General features: G+C 38.8%; 1 protein-coding gene across 2 annotated transcripts in view; it reads left to right on the forward strand.

Annotated features, from left to right (window-relative positions):
- Positions 1-72: 72 nt before the first annotated feature.
- Positions 73-25998, forward strand: part of LOC119725351 (tetraspanin-1-like) — a 50111-nt gene continuing 24185 nt past the window's right edge. Inside the window, exons 1-2 of one of the 2 annotated variants that reach the window (XM_038196761.1) lie at positions 73-195; positions 22419-22546. The gene's annotated coding sequence lies outside the window, so the exon portion shown is untranslated. The remainder of the gene's footprint in view (positions 196-22418; positions 22547-25998) is intronic. The other variant, XM_038196752.1, reaches the window with a different exon arrangement.

A 25998-nucleotide genomic window follows, 5' to 3' on the forward strand; every position in this document is an offset into this window, starting at 1 on the left:
ACTGTTTAAGACTTGTACTCCCCCATGAGCATAATGGTTTCGCCCAATTAATTATTTTCATCAAGTGTACGTGTATCGCGCGCTAGTTGACTATGCACGCGCGATACACGATTGACAGCAATTCATCAAAGTCCGTCACACGTTGTCCGCAGATAATCGTTTCCTTTTGTTGCTGGAAAATACCCTTCCGATGCGGTAAGTAGCATTTCAATTATCATTTTCCATAGCTGATAAAACATTGAATTGCATATATTGTTAACAATGACTGATCTTCGGTTGGGATTGCTAGAAGATGCAAGAAAAAGCGAGATGATATTTTTTTCGTGATGCTTATGTTTTCTTTGACGGCGATGGGAAGCGCCACAAGATTAAGAGAAAGTGATCACGATGCGGAAAGGTCTGGCTCATTTTTTTTCGCCGATTACACCCCAAATATTGCGTGGATATTCAGCCAGGCCAATTTATCTTCATCTTACAGTTTTGACGTACGATACACCATGCTGATATTTTGTCCAATAAATTGAAATTATGAGGCAGCGTTTGATATTTCCCAAGCATAACCACCCGTAGGGCCGTACTCGACTCGCGAGTCGCATTAGGAATGAGTACCGTGCGCGTCGTTAAATTGACGGGGGACAAAGTCGGTTGGCGTGCGGTTGACTTCTCAACCATTTCCCAATGCGGTTCGGAAATCTTGGTAAGATAAAATATCGCTTCCTGCTGCTGCCAACCATCCATGCATTTGGCGATCAAAAGGCAGATTTTTATTAAATAAGCCTATTGTATTTGTAACTGAAAGTCTTCAAATTCTAACTTGGATTATTTAAACAAGAGGTTTTTTTTTATTTGTAAATAGGCCTAATAATATTTAAAACAATTGCTCTTTGTTGCTAGTGTTCACATAAAGTGCTTGCCCAACCCAGCACTGTTTATTTACTTTTTATTTTAGGGACTATTTTTTGACATAATGGCTACGGACACTGTAATGCATTTTTCAACGGCTATATTGAATTAATTGCAACACAACTAAAAACATAACATTTGTAATTTTAGTATTTTTCTTACTTTCATGTTTTCAGAAGTCTTAAATTGTACTGTTCGTGTATGTTTTGCCTTCTGACTATGAGATGTGTGAAAAATAAAATCAATCAGTGAAGAAAATTAATCTTGGATTTGCCGACTCGGCTAGATTCTCTGCTGGAAATCTGCCCTAGGCCTTTGGCACACAACTTTAATACTGTACAATATTTTGCTGAACAGTAAAAAGGTCGGAAAGATTCCCATATCTGGCCATCATTAATTGTTCCCCTCAGTGACCTATCAGCCATCAGAAAGTGATAATTTGCCCTAAACATGCTAAAAAATCAAATTTAAAGGGAATGTACATCATTGGCTTTTGCTGTAATTTTCAGAAATGAACTATTTGAGGGGTTAGTATAATAGATCAAATATTGTTACACTGACATGTTAGAAGTTTTGTGTTCAAAAATGCTGGAAAAACCAAGAAAAACAAAAATATTCAAGTAGTCTGGTTCCCTGACTCCACTAATGATGAAATGGATCAATTTATAGATGCCGGAAAATTGTAAGGTAAGGGAACCAGTCTAGCTGGCCTGCACCCATTCATGAACATGTAACCAATAGCAAACTAAATTTGGACTGAAAAATGGTAAATTTGGAGCAGTAGTTGAAAAATAGTTAGGTTTTTCCAACGGTGGTCGGCCGACCACTGTTGGAAATTTATACAAAATACCACTTTTCTTGAAAACGACTTCACATCAGGTGCCATAATTTTACAAGATGCTTGAGACTGTCATTTATCAACATCCTAGTAAGGTATTTTTTTAAAAATCTGTTAGTTTTGTTTTTCGATGTTTACAAATGTTGTATACTCCCTTTAACAGGGAAAATATTGAAGTATTTACTGAAAAAACGCTTAGAAATTTTCAGACCAGTCTGATAGGGTTTGTGCACAGGGTGACAAGTGATAGCCAGATATGGAATCTTTCCAAAAGGGCAGAAAGTGCGGATCTACCGGTAAGGCGGTTGTGGTCAGCGTGCGGATTACCTGATTCAGATGCACAGCCCTAGCCAAAGGACTAGTGTAAAAGTCTATGAAAGCCTTCCTCCATGTTTGTAGACACACCAAATAGCCTCAAGCAATGACATCTTACATACTACATCTGGTAAACCAATCACACAACACTGTAACCATTGGGGCGGATTGTCAGTGTAACACTTGAGGCACTTTAAGGCTCCTGCAGGGACCCCCTGCTTAGTATTAATAAACATTTAGGGATGCCCTCAACAAAAGTTCACAGTTGAGACCTGTACTGGCAGAAAGTTTGTACTTCTGGGGCATAGATTATTTATGAAGAAAATGATTATTGAGGAAATTTTTTTTTGGAAGAGCTAGGAAAAGTAGACTTTTTATTGTAATGGCATTTTTGTTTGATTTAGTCAGAGGTAAATGAAAGAAAGAATTCTGAGAATTCTTTCTACTTAAATGTTCAAAGTAGTTTGTTATCCTATTGATAAATTTTGAAAATCAAGAATCTTTCTGTGATAGATTTTCTTAAAGGGAATGTACATCATTGGCTTATGCTTTGATTTTCAGAAATGAACTATTTGAGGGGTTAGTATAATAGAAAAACCAAGAAAAACAAAAATGTTCAAGTAGTCTGGTACCCTGACTCCACTGAAGATGAAATGGATCAATTTACAGATGCCGGAAAATTGTACGCTAAGGGAACCAGTCTAGCTGACCTGCACCCATTCATTAAAATAAAACCAATTAGCAAACATAATTGGACTGAAAAAATTGTAAATTTGGAGCAGTAGTGAAAAATAGTTAGGTTTTTCCTACGGTGGTCGGCCGACCACCGTTGGAAATGTAAACAAAAATACAATTTTCTTGAAAATGACTAATTCACACCAGGTGCCATAATTTTACAGGATGCTTTAGACTGTCATTTACCAACATCCTGTAAGGTATTTCGTAAAAACTTAGTCATTTTATTTTTCGATGTTTGCAAATGTTGTATTTTCCCTTTAAGAGAAAAAGTTCAACTTAGTTTTCTAGGGAGACCTTACTTTTGTATTCTTATTTCTTTCTTTGTGGTTTTCAGAGAAACTTCTCAAGAATATAACTCACTCAGCATAGTTTGGTTTACACTGTGTATCAATTTGTCACCCCATCACTTCCCCAGCCTTTAAATTCCAGTCTAATTGCCTTGACCTTTGACCTTGAGGTTGACAGGGAAATAAAGGGGGGGGGTGAGACCCTACCAACCCACCCAACAACTCAGCACAACCACTGTATGTTAACCTTTTCTGGCAATGAAATTAAGTTCTGCCTAAAGTTCAACAAGGCTGTGGTATCGTGATTTATAACTTGTGACAACTAACATGGAGGTTTGGAACTTTTTTAGGGGGGGGGGGGGGGTAGGTTTGAGATATTTGGCAACAAATGTCTCAACAAAATGTGTGACACTTTGATGGATTGGGTCCTCACTGGAAGGCGTGAGTGGCTTTAAAGGGAAGATACAACATTTGCAAACATCAAAAAACGAAATGATCAAATTATCACGAAATACCTTACTGGATTGTTACTAAGGAAATGACAGTCTAAAGCATCCTGTAAAATTGTGGCTCCTGGTGTTCTGACATTTGCAAGAAAAATGGTATTTTTCCAACACTGGTCGGCTGACCAGCGTTGGAGAAAACTGGCTTATTTTCAAAACTGCTCCTAATTTTTCATATTTAGTTATTCCGCATTTTCTTTGCAATTGATTACACACCTTTGAAGAGGTACAAGCCTGCCAGACTGATTCTCTGACCTTACAATTCCCCAAAGCTTTCAAATTGCTCCGTTTCATCTTACATGTAAGTGGGGTCAGGAAACCAGACTACAAGAAAACGATTGGTTTTCTTGGTTTTTCCAGCATCTACAAGCCCAAAACTTGAAACAAGTCAGTTGAACAATATTTGCTACAAAGTACAAAGGAAGGAAAAGGGAAGAGGAACAAAAGAAAATCCTCGATTTACACCATAAACAGATTTGCCCTGCGAGTACACTGGTTCCCCTCCACGCATAGTCAATTCTAAGGGGGGCAGGAACCAGTCTACAATGCAAGACCTGAATAATTGTCAGGGGCAGTAAATAAGTCAAACTTTTGTTAAGTAATTAATGGATTTTTGTCGTCTCACTCAAATGTGGATATTATAAACTCTTGTATTGCAAGAAAAATAGTAGGCCAGTTACAGTTTAAATAATTCTATTATTTTTTTGGGGGGGGGTCTGAAACTAAAATAACGGCACAAGGAGAGTAAACTTAAACTTTGTGGAATTTCTAGGATCAGATGATATGTTTCATTTGTTCAGTACAAATTTAAAACAACATTTAGGGCTTACAAGGGTTGAATTGGAATTCCGTGGACAACTGTTTCTGTTTGTTTACTTCGGCATACCTTCCCACAGTTTACCCAACATCTTTTGAACCGCCTGACAAGTGGCAACAGTTGGTGTGAATTCCTGTCAGAAGACAAACAAATCTGAGCTGTGAATAAACAGATCACATAAAAGACAAAGACAACAAGAAAAGATTGGCATAGCTGTCATGTATCGTCAGGAATGTTTGGGTTTGGTTTTTAAGGGGGAGGGGTGTGTAAGTTGTGGTTGGGGGACCACCATGGGGCATGAAAGCTCAGTCGGTGGAGCACCAGTGCGTTGTTCTAGAGTTTGCAGGTTCAAATCCCGCTGTGGCTAAAGCTATCAAATCCCACTGTGGCTAAAGTATCATTAGGCCAAAAAATATAATAGTTCTGCGTACCCATTTTGACAGCCCCTACCCTAATTTTTTTTAGGGGGAAAAATGAGGGGAAAACCCTGAAAATATCAATCCCTACCTTATATCCTTGACTACATGCATGCACCTCCATATGATCGTACATCAAAAAAATTGCCCCCCCCAAAAAAAAATGTGATGTATTCGGAAGCAGAACTTTTTTTCTGGCCTAAACAAGAAAGCTGAGAACCATATTGTTGGGGGTGGGGGAAGAATTTAAAGAATGAGGAAAAAGGACCAGGGCGATTCAGTAAATTAATTCTGTTCAATTTTTAAAATCAAGAGGCCTCTTTCTAATTTAAAAATAAATGGAGAGCATTACACTCAACCTTTTTCTATACTGACCTTTTTGGGGAGTGATTAAAAAATCCCCAAATGTTTACCAAAGCTCCAAGGTATTGTAAGGATCAAGGTCCAAGGTTTTTCCAGAGAAATCCTACAGGCTACGACCCTCCAAAAAAGAAAAGTTTCATGAGAAAGTCTCCTTTGCCCATGGGTGTGTAACAGTATACCCTCCACATTAGAAAAACTGGCACTCCAAACATTTGAACAGACTTTGGGGACTGAAATCGGTATTCGACCCCGTAGCACACAACTTCTTTGTCCTTGTAGCATTTTAAACATTGAAATGTTGGATCTTTGGGTATGGTTACTTTGCAGAAATCCTGTGTGTACTTGTTGACAAAAAAACTTTTTATGACCAGTTCCGTGTTCCTCCCAGTCCCACGTTTACAGTCAGAATTTGGAAACTGTCCAAGTTTGCTAGCTAAAGGATACATATATGTAATTGGGTATTACAATAAAAAAGACGGTTTAATTTTTTTTGATGCACCTTTCTTAAGTTAATTAACAAACTGCTGCAGGCTTAACCGTAACCTTCCCAAAGCCTCCAAAATCCTCTTTGCAAAATGGAAATTTTGCAGGATTGAGGCTATAGGGCCTATCGCAAAAATGTGTGGCTGATTTTGGAGGATGCACTGTGTCATGATCTTACATCTGGCTCTGCATGAAAAGATATTGACAGTGATTGCCAGAGGATTTCACAGGATTGAGGCAGTGGTCACCCCTCTAAGGACCACATTCAAGAAATAACGGAGGATTTTGCAGGATGGAGGATGTATGGGTATTTTTACATGGACGCAGTTGAAGAGTTAGCAGGATTGAGGAAGCATCCTGGCAAAAATGCCTAGAGGGAGTTGGGGTTAATCAGGCATGCAATTTTTCCTCGGATCAGCTGATTTCCTCTTTTTTTTCACTTCCAATGTGTGCCATTGAAAATAGAAAAACACTGTACAAAGTCTTGGAAAGATTTGGTTTTCCTCTTTTTTTGTGACTTCCCAGTTGCATGCCTGGGTTAATGTAAATGATCTAAACAATGGAAGTTGCTGAATAGGCTACTAAAACCCCAACATTTGAGCATATGTATGAAACTGCTGCACTGTGGTACATTTTGAAAATATTCGCAAATTTTGAAAACTGTTTAAGAAAAAAAATCTTAAATACGAAAAAATGCAGCAAACATCAGTGTGGTTGTGAAATGTGATATTGAAATTGACAAGGGGAAGTATGTGTACGTGTACGGCAGAGAATTCGGTGTTAAACTTCAGAAAAGGGTTTGCTGAAAATATTTTGGCACCTTGTGGCTAAGTAAAACATGACCCCCCTTTGTGTAAACCAGGTTTTAAAATTAGACAATTGTCCAATTTCGTGCAGTTGTTATTTTTGGTTTGCAATCTTACAAAAGACAGGCATTAGCTTGTCCTTGGCCTAAAAAGTTGCTCTTCCCGTGCTATTTTAGAATTTACCCTAGTCTAGGAGCTAGACGTTGTTATGGTTTGATACGCGATAACCCGCCGTCGCGATAACCCGACGTCGCAAGAGGGCGCTATCACAACCAACCAATATCACCCACGAACCCGTCCGAACAATCTTTTTGCCAATTCCTATTGGTTGTGTAATGTACGCGAACCTGTTGGGTAGGTGTTCGGCCTTATAATATTCAGCGCGCAATTCAAAAAATTCATAGTAGTTCCGAAGCAAACTCTCAAATTTCTTTCCTGTACTATAAAAGATGCAGCAAGACTTCTGTGCAATTTCACTGGTCAGCTCTTTTGTTGTGTGTAATAATTATGTGTGGGACTGAAAATGAACCGTAATTGCCTGTAGAAGTCGCGCATGCGCACTAATTTCCCCCACTTTTCGGGGGGAGGGGAGATTTTAGGAGATGTCCTAGATGTTGCTACTGACAAGTCGGGGGGGGGGGGGATATTGGCTGGTCGTGATAATGCCCTCTCTATCAAGCCATAATAACATCTAGCGCCTAGAGTAGTTTCACCCTTCACTTTTGAGTTTGATGTACATGTACATGTGTGTTTAGTGTACACTCAACACTGGGTGGCACTTTTCTTATCTGGCTGTTCAGACCCTTGAAAGTTGACACATCATGATCTTGTTACACAGATATCAATATAATGGATGTCAGTATACATTTGCCTTCCCATAAATGCCTCATTAAGTGGCATGCTGAGAATGCCACTGAATGGCATTCAAGAGACAACACGCTGGGATTTTCTTCAAAAATCGGCGGAAAAAAAATATAGCGCAGATGATTACTTTCTCCTGGTTATTATTATACAAATAGAACATGGTTTGCGGGGAAATAGTGAAAACTAATGACCCCGAGGTGTTGGATGATGGAGACTATTATCATTCGCCTCGGGAGATTGTCCCAATCATCCAACACCGAGGGATCATTTGTTTTCACTATTTCCCCGCAAAAAAAAACATGTTGTATATGTTTTACTATACCTCAAAAATATTTATCACGCAGCTGCGGTATTTCATTGGTACCATGATAGTGATCGTGCAGTATTTGGATAAACTGAAACATTAATTTTATTTGAAGGAGACAAACAGAATAGAAAGTTGTGTCATTTAACTTGAACATTCATACAAGCACAGGATTTATTTTTGAAAGTTGAAAATGCAACAACTTTTACTATTTAAATGGAACAGAGCCCGACACATCTAAAGCCTGGTTTCCATATCGACGTAAGAAACGCAAAGTGAAACGCAAACAGGACCCAAACTGCAACGCAGACATATGGAAACATTTCATCCGGAAGTGTCGCCGACAACTCAGACAGACGCGCGAACTACCTAGCAGACGATCGGCAAAGTTGAACCCGGTTCAACTTTGCCGAATGTCCTGCCTACTGTCTGCGTAGTCTGCGTAAGCTGAACGTCGATATGGAAACCAAGCTTAAGGCTGCAACCCAAGTGTGTGATAGTACCTCCCTGGTTTTTCTGCGCGTCACGTGCGCGTAGGAAGACGCGGGGAAACAGTAAAAACTTTCACACGATTGAGTTGCTGGATTGGACCAATGAAATGCCGCGGCTGCCTGATGAATATTTATGAGGTATTGTAATAATTATCAGTTATCATTTCTTGTAAGAAACCATGGATTCCGCAAAAGTGCCCCAGGCACTGTAGCTCGCAGCCTGAAGAAACCTGTAGAGAGTAGACAATGAGAAGAAAATGACAGTTTTCAAGCTACCTGTAGGGACTGAAAACCAATCCACAGATTGACCGAGGCGCCCCCCCCCCCTATTACTCACTGTAGCGCCCAAAACCGCACCGCCTATTACTCACTGTAGTGCCCAAAACCGCCCCGCCTATCACTCACTGTAGCGCCCAAAACCGCCCTGCCTATTACTCACTATAGTGCCCAAAACCGCCCCGCCCAAAACCGCCCTGCCTATTACTCATTGTAGCACCCAAAACCGCCCTGCCTATTACTCACTGTAGTGCCCAAAACCGCCCCGCCTATTACTCACTGTAGCGCCCAAAACCGCCCCGCCTATTACTCACTGTAGCACCAAAAGCCGCCCGAGCACTCTGGTTCTATGGATTCTTCACTGAATAAACACAGTGTAATACAATGTAATACAGAGCTGCTAATGGGTTAATTACAGCAGATGTTTTGATTCGAGCTGTGTATTTTTGCTCCCTGAATGATGGCATTTCATTGGCCAAGTCCGATTTTCGATCCCCAATCACCTAATCATCACCCAGAAGTTAATCAGGCAGGGGCTAGGCTTATGTTGAAACATTGTCACAAGGAAACGCTAACGGCAAAGCTGAATAAACACGCCCAGCGTGTGAAAAGTGTCTTCACCCCTTCCATGTGTAAATAAGGCGTTCGTCTTGGATTTCCTTTCTCCATACAGTACCATATGTGAAGTGCACCTATATAGTTACAGTATTTATTTCACACTGTTCCACGAGAAAACTATAGAGGGCGCATTGGTATGCTTTCAATATCTATGGTTGCGAATATTGTGGACCAATTTGTTTGTTGTATGTAGACGTGGTGGAATGTGATACATGTACATGTACAATGTGTTTACTTCACTTCAGACAGACTTACATGTACAGTCGAGTCTCGTTATAACAAACTCGTATGGACCTAGCCAAATTGTTTGTTATATCAGAATTTTGTATTAAGAGGAACATCAGTCCCATTCATTGTGCACATAAATGCACAGTTGGGACCAAGGCTTTATGTTTGTTATAACCAGAATTTTGTATTAACAGAGTTTGTACTAACGAGAGTCATGAACACAAATGTTTGTAAATACTGTGGAAACGCTTTCAACCCCAAATTTGCTTTTGATTTCCTTGAATGTTTCTCTTCATTCTGCGACAGATAACCCTAACCTGAAAATGCCTCTAAACCTGTTTTCCAGAGAGGGCACGAAACGTTATGTGGACACGGCTGAGTCCACATAACGTCAACACAACCTGCATTATGTGGACATCTTTTGTTCTCATGTCCACATAGTGACTGTAAGACAAACTCATGGATACAGGCCATTAAAAATTAAAGGTACATTTGTGTAATGTACAACATTTGCTTTGCTGTAATGTTGAGAAATGGATGTATTTTGGGGTTAGCAAAAATATCACACTGGCCTGTTTTTTGTGTGTTCATAGATGCTGGGAAAACCAAGAAACAAATCTTGTTCTTGTAGTCTGGTTCACTGACCCTACTTCAGACAAAACGCAGATAAAATGGAGCAATTTTAGATGAAACCGAACAATTTATAGATGTCGGGAATTGTCAGCTCAGGGAACCAGACAAGCTGGCTTGCGCCCGTTCACAGATGTAATCGATTGCAAGCAAAATATGGACTAACTAAATGTGCTAATTTGGGGGCAATATTTGTTAAAAGTTATTTTTTCACCAACGATGGTCGGCCTTTTCTTGAAAACGATCCCCTGGTAGCCAGGTGCCATGATAATTGATTTCACAAGATGTTTGAGAATATTATTGACTTGCAGTCAAGTATTAAAAAGTATTTCATAATAATTTGGTAATTTTGTTTTTCAGTGTTTGCAAATGTTGTACATAAATTACCTTTAAAACTTTTTATTGGGTGTACATGCATCTGGACCTAATTTCTTGGATCTGCTTAGCTGAATGTCCATTTGTATTATTGCTGTAATAGAAAATTTACAAAATAAGCAAAAATCTGTCAGGAACTACCAGTAGACACAGCTACGTGTACATGCACACATCACACATTGACATTGAGTGACTTTTGAAAGGTGACCTGTTTTTGCCAGTCAATCTTTTTTTTTTCTTTGTACACTTGGCCCCTGAATTTTATCCGAAACCCCCCCCCCAAAAAAAAGCGTCTACAGAAAGCAATTCCACATCTCTGATTCCTCAAAGGATGCGGGAAGACGATTCCGGCCCCAGGATAGATTTCTTTTAAATACAAGATTTCTATAAATTTAGCAGCAGATCAATACACCACAGTGTCCTCCCATGTCTAATTTTCGAATAAATAAGTCATAATGTGTGTATGTATTGCGAGGTATGCCGTAAACACATTTGGCCCTCCTTTGCAAAAGGCATTCAGCCCCTTGATGACATCATCAGCGGTTGCTAGGCAACAGATCCTGCTGAGGAGAATAGCCCCCACGAAAAAAAATGCCCGCAAGAAAGGAGGCCTACGTGTAGACGTAGCCTATTGGGGTAATTCCATTTCGCATCAAAATCGGAAACCAACCGGTACAAATGTACATGTACGTACACGATACATGTAGGTCTCTGTCTGGAGTGTGCAAGCGCATAGTTGTACAGTGTTTTTAGATGCAGTATGTGTGGTTAATTGCTCCACCAAATTGAGGAATAAAGGGTGTACATTTAGCCTCAAAGTTTTCCATGCAAGTTGTGGTTAAATAAAAGAATTTAGTAATAGCCTTTCTTAAGATGCATTTAGTTTTAAGTGGGATTTTTACAGGTTGTTTTTTTTAATAGGATAGGCCATTTTTCGTAATAACATTGAAGCCTTTTAAAATAAGCACTGCAGTTTTCAAGATAAATTACGAAACTTTGTAGTGATAGTAAACAAAATTACCCGTTTTACCTTAAATTTCAGAGATATACCGGTACACGTATTTGATTTCTTTAAAATCACTGAAATTCTCTTTAAGAACAAAACACATTCTTTGGGGGGTTTTCAGAAAATATTTTATAGGCCAACAAAAAGAAAATTGAAGCCCCCTCCCAGAAAAATTCTTTTCTTTAAAGTTGTGATTTTTTTCTGAAGATGAGTTATATTTTGATTTTTTGGAGCAGGAGTAATTTTTTTGAAGAAGAAGAAATTTATGGGGTGTTTGGGGTTATTTTGATGAATGTGGTTTGGAAATACTGAAAAATGTTCATGCGATTCGTATTCTTACTGGTACCAGTAGTTTAACAATCAAGTTTATGCTGGTACGATGTAATCCTTAAAATAAATGTGGCATTGAATTAATAACCCTCAAAACTGGAATTCTTAAGACGAGGTAAAAACTCCTGAAATAATAATCCTCCAATTCACCTGCACTTACAAATGACCGTGGAGTGCATAAATTTTTCAAAATTACAATTTTTTTTTGCTCATTTCTTCTCCCAGACTCCTACCCCCCCCCCTCTCAAAAGATGAGAAATTGCGCCAGAACATCTGCATCCTATAAATAGAAAATCTCGTTATTTCCAGCTCGGTGTTCACGCGCCGCGCTCGGTCCCGACCGTAGAATGTCCCGTGTGCTCTGCCAAAAAAAGACCGAAGACGAGGGGGGAAAAAAAAATCACCGTCGAGATGATAGACATAAAATAATCCTCCAAAGAGTATCACTTGGAAGGGTCCATTTGCTCTGGAGGTGATAATTTAATTAAAATGGTGCCGACTTGGTCACGAGGGATCTTTTTTTCTTTGACATGAGTAAAATATAAACGAAGAGAGTTTCGTACATCGGTGAGTTAAACAAAAATAAAACTCTCTGCCCATCTGATACCTAGGTGTGACTAGGACGTGTGGAAGAAATCAAGGGAATGCAATACAGGCTGGGTTCGCCCTAGTGCGTTTGTTGACTGAGTGAATAATTTCGGGGATTTGGGAGCAATATTTGACGGCACAACGACACAAGTAAACATATTCTCAAATTTCGGGGGCGGTAGGTTAATGCGATGCTGTCATTATTTTTTGCCTTGTTGGGACTGCCAGTTTTGCGTGCTTGAAATTGTTGATGGGGATTATAGGCTCAATATTATTTGATACCGAATGATGGCAAAATATAGAATTCCGGTGAACTCAGTGGAATTTAATGACCGTGATTTTCCATCTTAACTTGTGTGCAAAAGCTCTGTGTGCAAAAGCTCTTTCAAAAGGTGACAGAAACGACTTGGCCAGATCTGCACTTTGTGGATAACTGTCTAAATTTGAATTCCTTGTGGTCATGTTTCTAGAAAATTGCGTTTGCTGGTCATCCAGCATGGCCTTTGAAGTAATGGCCACGCTGCCTGTTTGCGGTTTCCCTACCACCGCATTTCTTATATTCTAGGCCTATTTTGATGACATGTTCTCCCAGAAAAGTACCCGATAATTACTGAATATCCCCATATTTTTGTGACGGGGAACTCTGGAGTCTCAAAATCAAATACCACACAAGTCTAAGGCCAAATTAGTCGGCAAAATGAAAAAGTTTTTTTTTCAATGAAAGATGATGTCTCAAAACCGCCAAACTCACTGGTTTGACTGGAATCCTGCTGCTGCACAATTTTAACGTGTTTTTAGATTGGGTTATGGTCGAGAATAAGCTTTATGTGGCCTCTCTGGACTCCCATATATTTGCACTAAGTTTAGTCGGGCACCATTTGCAGTCATCAGCCGACATTTGAAGCAAAAAAATCAGGTAAAAAAAAAAAAAAGCTGTGTCGCCGCACCACTTTTTGGGCAAGCTCCATACCAGAAACCAGAGATTTTTTTTTTGGCCTAAGGGGGATTTTTTAATTTTGGATGGGCTATAAAACAAGAAGAGTAAAGGCAATTTTCACACAAACTTTGAACTTGATGGACTTGCACAGGTACATTCAGACGCATGGGCGTCGGCCAGGATTTTTTCTAGAGGGGGGCAAAACATATTTTTCCCAAAAAAATTCTTGTATTTCTCAACAAATTCTCGATTTCTTAGTTTTAGAGGGGGGCAGGGACATTTTGCCCCCCCCCCCATTAAATTTACACCACTATGACTTTGCGCCTTTTTTTCTTTCTTTTTTCTTCCTTTTTTTGTGTGGCTTTTCCAGGGGGGGGGCAAGTGCCCCCCCCCCTTGCCCCCCCTCGCGACGCCCATGTGCAGACACGTACAGCAGATGTCTTGAATTTGAGATAATCCTCATTACTGGTACATAGTGTACACGTACCCAAGTACTTGTACCAAACCCAACCCAGCTTCACCTCACTCAACGGACCTCTTTCCTTTCTGAGAAAATATTTTTTAAGAAGCAGAGAAAAAAACTAAAACAGAATGCAACTTATTTGCATGTATGTGCACTGAAATACATACATATATGACCATGTAACAGAACAAGTGTGATCGAAATTCCAGCTATATAAAAGAAACAAATAAGAAATTCAAATTTGTAATCCACTGAGAATACCAGAGAAAAATACTTTTAAAAAAACCAGAATGAATATAACTTTGCGTATTATGCCTGCATTAGAACAGAAAAAGGGTAATATGAAATTCATACTTTCTGATTGAAAAAAAAAATTCCAATTATATAATCCAGTGTTTAAGAATACAGCTGGAGAAACATACTTTTAACAGTGAAATTACTAATGTCTACGTAACAGGTCAAGAGAACAATGAAAACTTAATGAATAATAATTTTATGATCTAATATTTATCATATTAGATACATACGTTATGATCTAATATCTATATAGACCCCCCCCCCATTTTAAAGGGGGGGGGGGACATTGTTTGGTCCCCCCCCCACTTTTTCTTCCCCGAATAAAAATTGTGGCCTATAATAATGATTCTATTGCTCAGAATACATGTAGCTGATTCAATTACTCCAAACTCAAAACTTTAAAAAATGATATTTTGCTGCAATTGGTTTTAGTGGTCAGAAATTGCCTCAGATCACACCACAGAAATTGCTTTTCTTTAACTGCATGTCTCCTCAACTATATCGCCCATTTACATTTAACTCCTCACATTTTCATTCCCAACACTACACCCTACCCGATCTATGATCGGGTAAATCAGCTTGTTTATAATATTTATAATAAGAATACAGCCAGCTTTTATTTGATCAAACAGAACAGTGCGGTGCATGTATTACTTTTCCTTCTAAGACCTACCGGTACCGGTACACTGTACATGTAATCTCCGTTGAGCAGTTTTTATACACAGTAATCTAATCACACTGTCACTGTAAACTCACGAAGGCCCCCTTCAATGGTGAAAGCATTGTGCTAGCTATTGTTCAGATAATCCATCACGGGGCAGGTGCTTTGTACAATAGCTTGCACAATGCTTTCGCCATTGAAGGGGGCCTTGTGAGTGTATAAAGTGGTAGCGTGCTCGGAATGGTCTGGGCCCAATTTCATGGCGCTGCTAAGCGAAAAAAATTGCTTAGCACAAAAGAAGCCTGGCTTATAAAAGCACTTTACCAGCCAAAACTCCACGTGATTTTTATGCTAAGCAAACAACAGCTGAATACCAATCCAGAGCAATATGCATCACAAGGAGTTTTGGCTGGTAACCTGCTGTTATAAACCAGACTTTTTTTGTGCTAAGCAAATTTTTGTGCTTAGCAGCGCCGTGAAATTGGCCCCTGTACTCGTGTGTATTATTTTATCATAAGCCAATAAAAGAATTTGCAGACGAGAGGCTACTGTGCATAGTATGTGTGGCGCTGAGACCCCAGCGTGACATCCAACCATGGGCCATTAGCTCATTAGACTCCTGTCTGCGATATGGCCAGGGGTTGGACACTAAAAATACATGCAAGCCGGCTTAAATTAAAGGCACGCTGTGGTTAAATTTGTCAGTGTTCGGGACTAGGGGACCTCAGTACCTTGTACATAGTCACATGCATGGGTCCAATACAATGTAAAATTGGGTGTTTTTTGGGGGAAAACGAAGACTTGTCTCCATATCTGTAAGTTAAAAGGAAAGAACTTTGCAGGAAAGAACATTGTAACATATTTTTTTGGGAAGTGTGATTTCAAATTAAAGATATAGTCCATCGTTTGTAATTTGTGCATTTTGTTCGTTTGAAGCAACAAAAGTGTTCAAAATCTAATGAAGGATACTGAACAACTAAACCTGATGAAGTTTCAGCTCAGCTTCAGCTGTATATTGCGAGAAAAACAGCATTTTAGGATCTCAATTTCAAATCAAAAGTTGCTGAATCATGTTTTGAATTGTTTTGAATTGCAGCTACATACGCGATGTCGCGCACTGATCCGACGAATTATAGCAACCGCGCGCGCCTGTGCGTCGTGCCAATGCTTGCGCGTGCTGCGCCGAATAACAAAACGAACTACATGTGTACTAATTTAAATTTTCCTACGGTGCGTCTTAAGACGCACCGTTGGAAAGGCCTTCTTTCATTGATTACTTCAAAATGATAGCTTGCCAGAAAGATTAATTTCACAGGGAGTAATAGTCCACTTACTATCTTTCAACCAAGTATGTTTTTCAACAATAATACGCCAGTTACTTTTTCGGATGGCTGCAAATGATGGACTATAGCTTTAAACACTGACCACATGTATTTTGAAATTCCTGTGCTTCAAATTTTGTTTTTTAATTTTTTTATTTGGTACCGGTAGTTTTGTCAATTTTAAAGACGAACATCACATCGGCATTGGATGCTTGAAATCATGGATACATTTGTACATGTACCGGTATGTGTGTAGACTTTCGTCTGAAATCAGACTTTTTGAATCTGAGTGCTAGAAAAAGATTTTTTTCCAATTTGCAGACTTTTTTTTAAAAATGGACAATGGCGCAATTCCAGCGTTATGAAAGAAAGTACGTACATGTCCGTAACAGAGCCAATTAACCATGATATCTAATTAATGATTCAGAGAAATATCCAAAACTCCTAGTCTGTAATCTCCTTGACCATTACTAGATGATGGATGTACAAGTTTTGAAGAAAAAAAAATCCTCAGGTTTATTTACTGAGAGCTCTCCTAAAAGCTCTGGACATCACGGACATTAAGTTTTTATGGTTATGGGAAAGTCAAATAAAACAGTGGCTCTTGTGGGTTTCGTCAAAAAAATATTGTCAGTCCAACAGCTGGTACTGGATCAATTTCATACGCGTACTTCTTCTACACACCCTTGAGCTTCAAATAACATTTACGTGTAAGCGAAGAACATCACAATGTGTTTTCCATTCCGAGACTAGAGCTGTATCATATACAGAGAGCTGTGAAATACGTGTATGTCTGCGTATTTCTGACCTTTACGTGAACCACCGAGCGCTGCCCGCACATACTGAAGTCGTAATCCCTACATTTCCTGTTCAGTCCGTCCATGGGATGCGGCCGGGGAAGCAATGGCTCTGCGGACAGGAAAGCATTAATCTTGTTTATTAGCGAGAGGAACCCTTATTTATCAGACAAGAAGTCATCCCTTCCTGTTTATCTGGAGAGTTGATAATTAAAAGTGGAGGTGGATTGCATGCCCTACATGTATGTATACCCAGGTCGAAATAAAATAGAGAAAAAATATATTTATTTCCTATTGAAAATACATTTTTTAAAAATTTTTTTTTTCCATTGTATTTCGCCACCCCAAAAAATAGCGAAAAAATAGAATAGTGAAAAAATATCTTTTTAAAAAATAGAGGTAAAATAGAGGTAAAGTAGGTTGCTATTTTTAAAAAATAGCATTCTATTTAAAAAAAAAATGCTATTTTAAAAAAATACAAAATGGCGTCTGTCCAAACAACTGTTCTATAATACGTGGACACTACATGTTAATTGTACACATGTCCATGTGGACAATACTGTACAATGGACATACATACCGGTATTGCGAATTTTTTTTTTTTTTTGCGCGATCGAGCAAAAGCACAAATCCACTGATGGTGCCGAAAACCAGTGCTTTACTGTGGCATCATAAAGTCATAAAAACCATATGCAGCTTTTTCTCAAATCTGCTTATTTCCTTGTTTTTTTACTACTCATGAATGCCATTAATAATTGATTAACACTGTACAGAGTCTTGTGTGGTTTGGAGTTTCCTCAGTTTGTTTCTAACTTCCCAGTTGCATGCCTGACAAGTGTGCAAAATCAGTGAAATTCCGTTTCTGATACCGGTATATTCCCCTTCCCCTAGTGTGGCCACTGGTTATGGTTCGTGACTCATGATCAGAGGGTCAGGGGTTCGAATCCAGCTGCTTGGTCAAATGTGGTCCACATTGTCCAGGGGGAATAGAAATATTCTCAGTTGTTTCATGCTATGGAAACTGGAGATAAATGCCGGCCTGATGGGCCAAATTTGCAGAAAAACAAGAGCAGGTTCTAGAAAAATTGGTCACCCCTCCGCACCAACATTTTTAAGCCTCCCAAATGTGTTTGTAATAAATATTTTCACAACTGACAACTTAGGCAACCTTAGATTTCCAAATTTCCCAAATTTGGAAACACCCCCCCCCCCCCAAAAAAAACAAAGGCCATATCACTCCTCCAAAATTGGTAACATTCTTAAAATAAATGTTGTATTATTCGATTTAGCCTCCCCTACCAAATTCTCTTGTTTAAAAATTAATTTTACAATTTTAGGAAACCCCATTTACGACAGTTGAACATTTAAAACCCCTGCCTAAAAAAAAAAAAAAAATCTGTTGCTCCTAAAACAAAAGGTTAACTTCAAAAACCCAAACATCTCTACCAAAGTTTCTTGCATAAAAAAGTGTATTTTACGATTTAATTTTTAAAGAAATTTCACTTTAATAACACCCCCCCGTTTAATAAGAAGAAACCAAATCACTCCTCAAAAAATGGTTACCTTAAAAAAATATATATATCGTCCCTTGTGAGGAAAATAGGCTTGATTAAAGAGTTGGCCATATTAAATTGAAAGCGAGGTAAAATCTTCATTTGAGCATCCCTATCCAACACGTACTGTACATGATATGTACATGTACATGTACATAATATGTGCATGTACAGTACATATATATGTACCGTACATCTGCAAGACACGAACCTCAGAAGCAACGATCGCTAATTTAGCCCCGGTCATCATAGCATAATCAAAACGATGTTATCATAGAAGACCCCCCAAATGATCGATGGTGGTTGTTATGATTCACGGAATTGCAGGATGCGCTTGGCTTTCCGTTCAGTAATTTGCCCCGATGTACCGGCAGCGCGTGATTAATGGGTTTGACTCAGCGAGTTACTTCATCATCGGCTGTGGACTGGAACTCTTTGGCGCGCGGCTCGAGGAAAACATTTCCTAACATGTTTATAAATTGAAGATAAATAAAAGTCGTGCATATATTTCGTGTTTATTTCAATTTCAGGTTTAGCTCTGCGTCATGCTCAATTTCTTTTTCCTAACGAATTTTCAATTTGTATAATTTTAAACAAAAGAGGGAAAACAAGTTACTTTTTCTATTTTGGAGGTTTTCATCCCCCTGAAAATAGGCTTTTACATTCATGTTGGGTTGCTGTTACATCAGTAATCCACTGGCAAACATACACCTGAATTATTCTCGGGCCAAAAATTTGAGTACATGTAAATATGCCGTACCTGAACGTGAATGACTTAATTGTATAATGCTAGAAAAATAGAATTAAGCAATAAACAAAACTATTTTATTGTGAAACTCCAAAAATAGCTTGAGGAGAGACATACTATAAGAAATCAGTAAATTTTGTTCTCTGATTAAAGACCGTAGGCTGATTTTTATACTATTATCCCAAAATAGACTTACCGAAGTTGTATGTGTCTTATTACGACATTATTGGCAGACTTGTTTTCCCGTATTTCTAAAAATAGCTTGACCTTGTAGCAGAGCAGCCAGTGCAGCACGCATTTATGATAAAACCATTGTCCAATTCTGCCGCACTGCTTACCGTGAGCGAAGAATTTCTGCTAAAAATAGAAGAAAATTTTGCGCACCAGACGTTTTATTTCAAATGTTAAATGAGCACTGATCTTTGGGTTACAAGTGCAAAATGTTAACATCCCATAGCTCTGTATTTATGTGCTTACTGCAAAATTTCATTTCGAGCGCCTTAAATTCCATGTATAGCAAATTGTTTCATTTGATAATGTGATTTAAAAGATTTGAATTTAGTCATATATGCTGAAAATTTTCACAAACAAATTGCAGTGAAAATCACAGACGAATTGAGTCCGGATGAAGGGCCAATAAAATCAGAATTAACAGATCTGTTCGTAAAAAAAAGAAAAGAAAAGTGTTTACTGCAGGAGATAAAATTGTTCATTTTTTAAAATTATGTATTCCTTCCAAAAATAATTATTTATACTGTACCGGTACAAGTAAAGTACTGAATAAATATCCATGAAATTAGAATACCACATTGTACATGTAGTAAAAAGTGGAAAGTAAATTTAATCAACATTACTAAAATTGTAGCACCTAAACCAAAATTACATCAGTACATGCACGAGGCCCGCCAACAAAAAGATTCCATATTAGGAACCAGATGGGTGTGGGCCAAATGCGTTTATCACCCAGCAAAACTATCATTGCACAATTTTTCCTGGAGACACGATGCAAATATTGGTGCAACGAAATTGTCGGGGAGAGGGGGAGAAAAAAATAAATAAATGAAAGAATGATACTGAGTCAGGCGAGGACAATTAAATAATGGAGTCTGTCTTGGAGATTACGGACGCGCCCGGGGGCCAGCTTGCCTGTGACTCACACAGAGCGCAGTCATTAAATCTATCAAAAGGGGACGCAGTCATATTTTTGTCGATCGGACCGCCGAGTCATTTTTCTTGGAGATATTGCAATTGATTTTCCACGTATTTTTGCCAAGGCAAATGTATGAATCATGTGTTGCCAGAAGTTTTTGGAAGGATCGCGGAAGGGTGTCCCAATTATCAAATCTTGTCAAAAGGGGACACAGTCATGTTTTTGTTGTCCGACTGTGGAGTCATATTTCCTGGAGAGATTGCAATTGATTTTCCATACATTTTTACCAAGACTTGTTTATGATTCAGGTTCATGTGGTGCATACTGGTAGTTACAGACTTTGGAATGGTGGCACACGTACATGTGTCCACATCTTGTACAGTACAGGAATACATTTGTAAATATGTGCTTGGCAGGTTTTAAACAAGTACGTTAAAACCGACTAGGGGCCTGGTTGCCGATAATGGCCCAAGCCGAATTATGCGCGGCCAGGCCCTAACTGGTTTTAGACATACATGTTCTTGTTAAAAACCGGCCAAGCACATACTGGTACTTGCCGGTATTTCCACTCATAAATTATATCTTTCCGTCAAAAAAATCAAAACAAGTCAAATATTCACAAATTTCGAACGATTTTCTTCAACAAATTACTTCATGTTTTTTGTGAAACACCCCTTTGGCCATGTCTATGGTACATGTGCCTTGGGCGCACTGTGCTTAACATCTTCTTATATCACGTACTGCGCAATATGATCCAGAACACAGCAATTGTGTTTAAAACCAGCTGGTGTTTTATCAGCGCTTTAAACCACCCACGTGACAAGCTCTTGACTAAATTACACAATATGCACTGTAGAGTGACTCGAGGGAGTAAATTGTCTCATTTACAAAATGTATGAATATAAGGAAATAAATGTGTGCTTGGCTGGTTTTAAACACTATGTTTTAAGACCGGTTGGAGTCTGGATGCTGATAATTACCCGAGCCAAATTTATTCCCATTCATAAATATCTTTTCGGTTAAAAAAAAATCTAAACTTTTCAGTCCAAAAGTCTAGCTATGCTATGGTATGGTCCTCTCGCAAGTAGTTGCAAACAACTCCTTATATGGAGATTGGCACGCGCCTACTGCGTGATGTGGCACAGAACGCAGCTGTGCAGTGTAGTATGAATTTACCGTAGGACTATGAAATACAGACTCACCGTGGTAGTATTGCGCATACATGTACATGTACGTGTGGATTGTGAACGTTCAACCAATAAAACGTTAAAGGCACCGGATTTCACATGAGTCCAAATTTAATGTGACGCTGGAAAAGTGTTTAAGACCAGCCAGCCGGTCTTTATCAACAGTTTAAAACTGGCCACGTGAAGGGCTCTCAACCAATAAGAATGGGTAAACTGTCTTAGGTACCGGTATGAATGAAAATGGTGCGTTTGCCCAACGTGTTCAAGACCGTGCCTCAAAACTGAGGCCCGGTTCATATTCTGCCTCTTGTTCTTTGAATTCAAGATCAGATGGTCAGGGGTTCGAATCCAGGGGTTTGAATCCTCTATTTTATGTCCTTGGACAAGACACCCCACTTGCCTCTCTCCACCCAAGAGCATTCACTGTGTGGACCTGTGAACAAAAGTGGTCCACATTAACCAGGTAACAGAGACGTTGTGTGGACTTGTCCACGTCCACACAAGGTTTCCCCCTCTCTGGAAAACAGGTTTTAGAGGCATTTTTGGGTTAGGGTTCTGTCGCAAAATGAAAAGGTACACTCAAGGAAATCATGATAAAAAATATGGGTTGTAAGAGTGTTCACAGTGCTTTGGAGTAAAATGAGTTTTTTTCCCAAACAAAGGAATATGTCCACACTAGGTACATGTACAATGTATACGTAAGGTAAAAACTGGTGTATGGCTTTTCGATAGAACAGACACACAAATGGAGAACAAAAGATCCTTTCAGTCCTCAAGTGTTGGGTCTTTTGTTGAAAAGGGTCCTCGAACGTACGGTTATGTGCTTAGTCTATAGGAGAGTGTTACATGTATATTACAGGGGAAAAGGGAAACACAAAGCATTGTCCCTGGGCATATAGAAATTCACGACTGTGTGGGTATACTGTGTTAGCTGGCAAGTAACCAGGTGATGGAACAGAAATATTTTCAGGCCAAGATAACTAGAGATAAACACCAGCCTGATGAGCCATGCTGGCTCAAGAAAGACTTAATGTGAATTATTCTGTGCTTTGAAAGGTCCACTATCATGGTTGAGAGGTTCAGGTTGGCCCAAAATAATCTTCCTTTTATCCATTTCTGTCTAGACAGGCAGATGTACCGATACATGCCAGCTAGAAAAGTGGGAAATCTTGTGATAAGGGCTGCTACTGTCGGCTCGGAGCTGTCTTATCGTTAAGAAGTTTCCTCACGTAAACGGGACAGAAACCACCGGGTAAGTGCAAGCTGTGAAATATCCGAGACGGTTCAACCCGGGCAATTTATTTGCGGCACGCAGTGCGATTTGTGGGGAAGGGGGAGGCGCAGGGAACGAGAGGCGCGAAGTGCCAAATGGGCCGTCATCTTTACAGACGTCAAACATTTTTCAATTATTTACGTGTAGCCGGCAGTGCGTGATGGTTCAGCGACACCCTGCGTGTAGTGGTTGTCTTATGCTGACCGCGTCATTAAGTTTGACACGTAGGGTGCATTGAGCAGGGATGCCGCCTTATACGGATGATTGCCGTGACGTCTCGCGCCATTTTTCACAACCAACCTTTGGTCTTAGCCTACCACTGCGTAGCACTTTAAATTGCCGGTACATTAAATTAATGATTTCTTAGTTAGACAAAAATAGTTTAAACACCAAAGAATTCAAATGTTTGTCATTTGCGTAATAACTACAAATGAACCACAATATAGACTTTGTTCTTAAAACACAGTTCAGTTACTGTGTGTTGTGCAAAAATGTAATTTCATTTTCAAGTTTATTCAATTTTGGAAAGCATTGTCACTACAATGTACATCAAGGCATGGTTTCAGAAATGAAAGATCTTGTAATTTTTGTTATTTTTTTTTTACCGATATACATGTGTAATCCAGCATGTACACAATGTACGTACCAATTCAAAATATAGAATTTTTATGGTATGTTACTTTGGTCCTGTACGTGTTGTAAAACATACATGTACATACTGTACATTTACTACCGGTATATTTCGACTATATGACAGCAATTTGCTTGCCTTTTCAATACTGAAGACATTGAAATGACCTTGTATTAGATTACTGTCAAAAACCTTTTACGTGTACATGTAAGCACATTATTCAGTTTGAAATATGGTAAGATTTCAGGGTCAGCGTGTACATGTACATGTACGTACACGTACGTCATGTACATGTACATGTACCTGAAGATTTTGAGTTTATTATTGAATTGCCCAGTCTTTTGTATATTTTGAATTGGTACATAAAATATGTAAATTGCTTGTTCCCAAAATGGCATCCTTTGTGACAGATTTTATCTTTATCAATAAACTGGACAGTGTGGGGGAAAGATGGGAAATTATGTACCGTTTGTACCAATCACATAAATAATGCACGGTATGTATATGCATATTATGTAAATGCTGGATTATACATGTATAAGCGTTTGTTGAACTAATCTTTCCATTTTCAATAAATTAATTTAACCAGAAAATAGGTTTTATTTTGTTAAAATATGCTGCCAATTTATTAAAACATAATTGTGCATCTAGACATGGTACAGTTTTTAATCTTAGAGTTTTCGTTATTTTAATGCACATTGTGCAATCACAGACCAAATTTATTTATTGTTGTTTGGCATTTTCAAAGACTAAGTATTGTGGAACGGATCTAAATGGACAAATTGCGCTGAGAATTGCCCAATCAGTGGTGTAATAAGTCCTCCTTTGTGCAAGTGTCATGAAGGAAATTTGCATGGACAGTGCCCTAAGGTTTTCTGGGCCACTCCGCCGAAGCGAGGATTATCCCCTCCCGAAAGGTTAGGGAACAGTGGGAGGGTGATGGGGCAAATTGCTGCCGGACTGCCAGTTATGCAGACGGAATTTCCATTCATTGGCTGGCGCTCTGCATGCTCCCCGGTTTACGGGGAGGATCCCTGATTACGAAAGAAAATAAATCGCTTCTCTGAAGAAGGTGGGTCAGCTTGGGCACATTTCCAAGAAATGGCAGGGCTGCATTTCATTGAGTTTAGCAAAGTAGAATTAACTAAATTTTTCCACAGATGACACATTCTAACAAAAGGTCCAGTAAACTTATAATAAACTACCAGGAAAACTTATGGAGAGCTATACAGGGTCCACACTTTGGTATGGTTCCAGTTGAGGTTTATTATTTGGGGGGGGGGGGCTGCTTAAAGGGAAGATACAACATTTGCAAACATCAAAAAACGAAATGATCAAATTATCACGAAATACCTTACTGAATTGTTAGGGACTGACATTCTAAAGCATCCTTTAAAATTGTGGCTCCTGGTGTGCTGACATTTTGAAAAAACCTGTATTTTTCCAACGCTGGTCGGTTGACCAGTGTTGGAGAAAACTGGCTTTTTTCCAACAACTGTTCCTATTTTTTCATATTTAGTTATTCTGACTTTTCTTTGCAATTGATTACACACCTATGAAGGGGTACAAGCCTGCTAGACTGATTCTCTGACCTTACAATTCCCCAAAGTGAATTAATTGCTCCGTTTCTTCTTAAGTGGGGTCAGGGAACCAGACTACAAGAACATGATAGGTTTTCTTGGTTTTTCCAGCATCTACAAGCCCAAAACGTGAAACAAGTCAGTTTAACAATATTTTCTCTAACATACTTATCCTCCAAATCCATTTGTTTCTGAAAATTGCAGCAAAAGCAAATGTTGTACATTCCCTTTAAACGTTATAACAGACCTCCTAAGAGTAAGATGCTTTTTTCTGGGACTATTCTTCATTTCTTGGGATTTCATTTTTAATGCAGTTAGGGCCTACTCTTCCAACACCACTTTTCCCAGAGATGACACTTCCCAACAAAACATGAAATAAGACAATTAATTAGTATTACAAGATAATTTACCAGTTTCCATCAGCCTAATAGGGCTTTAGTTTCTTATAATTGTGTATCTCTTGCACTTGCGTTTCCATAAATGTTTAATGTTTTTTCAACCAAAACACCCCTTGACATTATTCCCCACATACGCCCTACTCGATCATGACCGGGTAAATCAGCTAAATATACCAAATAACCAATCAAAAGCTATTGTTTTGATATTGTAGCTGCTTAATAACCAAAGCAGTTTTTGCAGCCCCATATAATTGGCCTTTGTGCATGCATGTTCTTTCAAAACTGCTGACGAAAAAACAATTAACAAAATTGGTTCGATTCTACCTTTCTCAAACTTCAAAGGCAAAATGACAGTGGTACAGAAAATAACAAGTAGGGGACTCACAAAACAATTTTTTTAATTACATGTTTCATTTTTCGCCAATTTAACTATTGAATAAAAAGAGGGAAAAGTACTATACGTAGTATACATGTATGTTTAAATAAATTATCATAGTTCTTTAGCCATGGTGTTCACATTAAATTTTCCATTCCAAAATGCTTTAGAAATTCTTTATTTTGGTATTTGATTCATGTACAGATGTAAACTATGATTTTTCATTTTTTAATAAAAAAATGTGTATACGTGTACATGTCCCTTGTTGCCAATATGTGCCTGATTTTTACCAAACAAATCACATTGCGCTTTATCAACCTGTGATAATGATGAACATGAGTACTGCATTTATCTGCATGCTGAAGACCCCCCATACACTGTACATCTCTCCCATACTGCATGCATGGTAACATCATCCATTTGTTTCCAGCTAATGGCATTTTCTC

This window comes from Patiria miniata, unplaced genomic scaffold, assembly GCF_015706575.1.
Source record: "Patiria miniata isolate m_02_andy unplaced genomic scaffold, ASM1570657v1 HiC_scaffold_1, whole genome shotgun sequence".
Taxonomy (NCBI): domain Eukaryota; kingdom Metazoa; phylum Echinodermata; class Asteroidea; order Valvatida; family Asterinidae; genus Patiria; species Patiria miniata.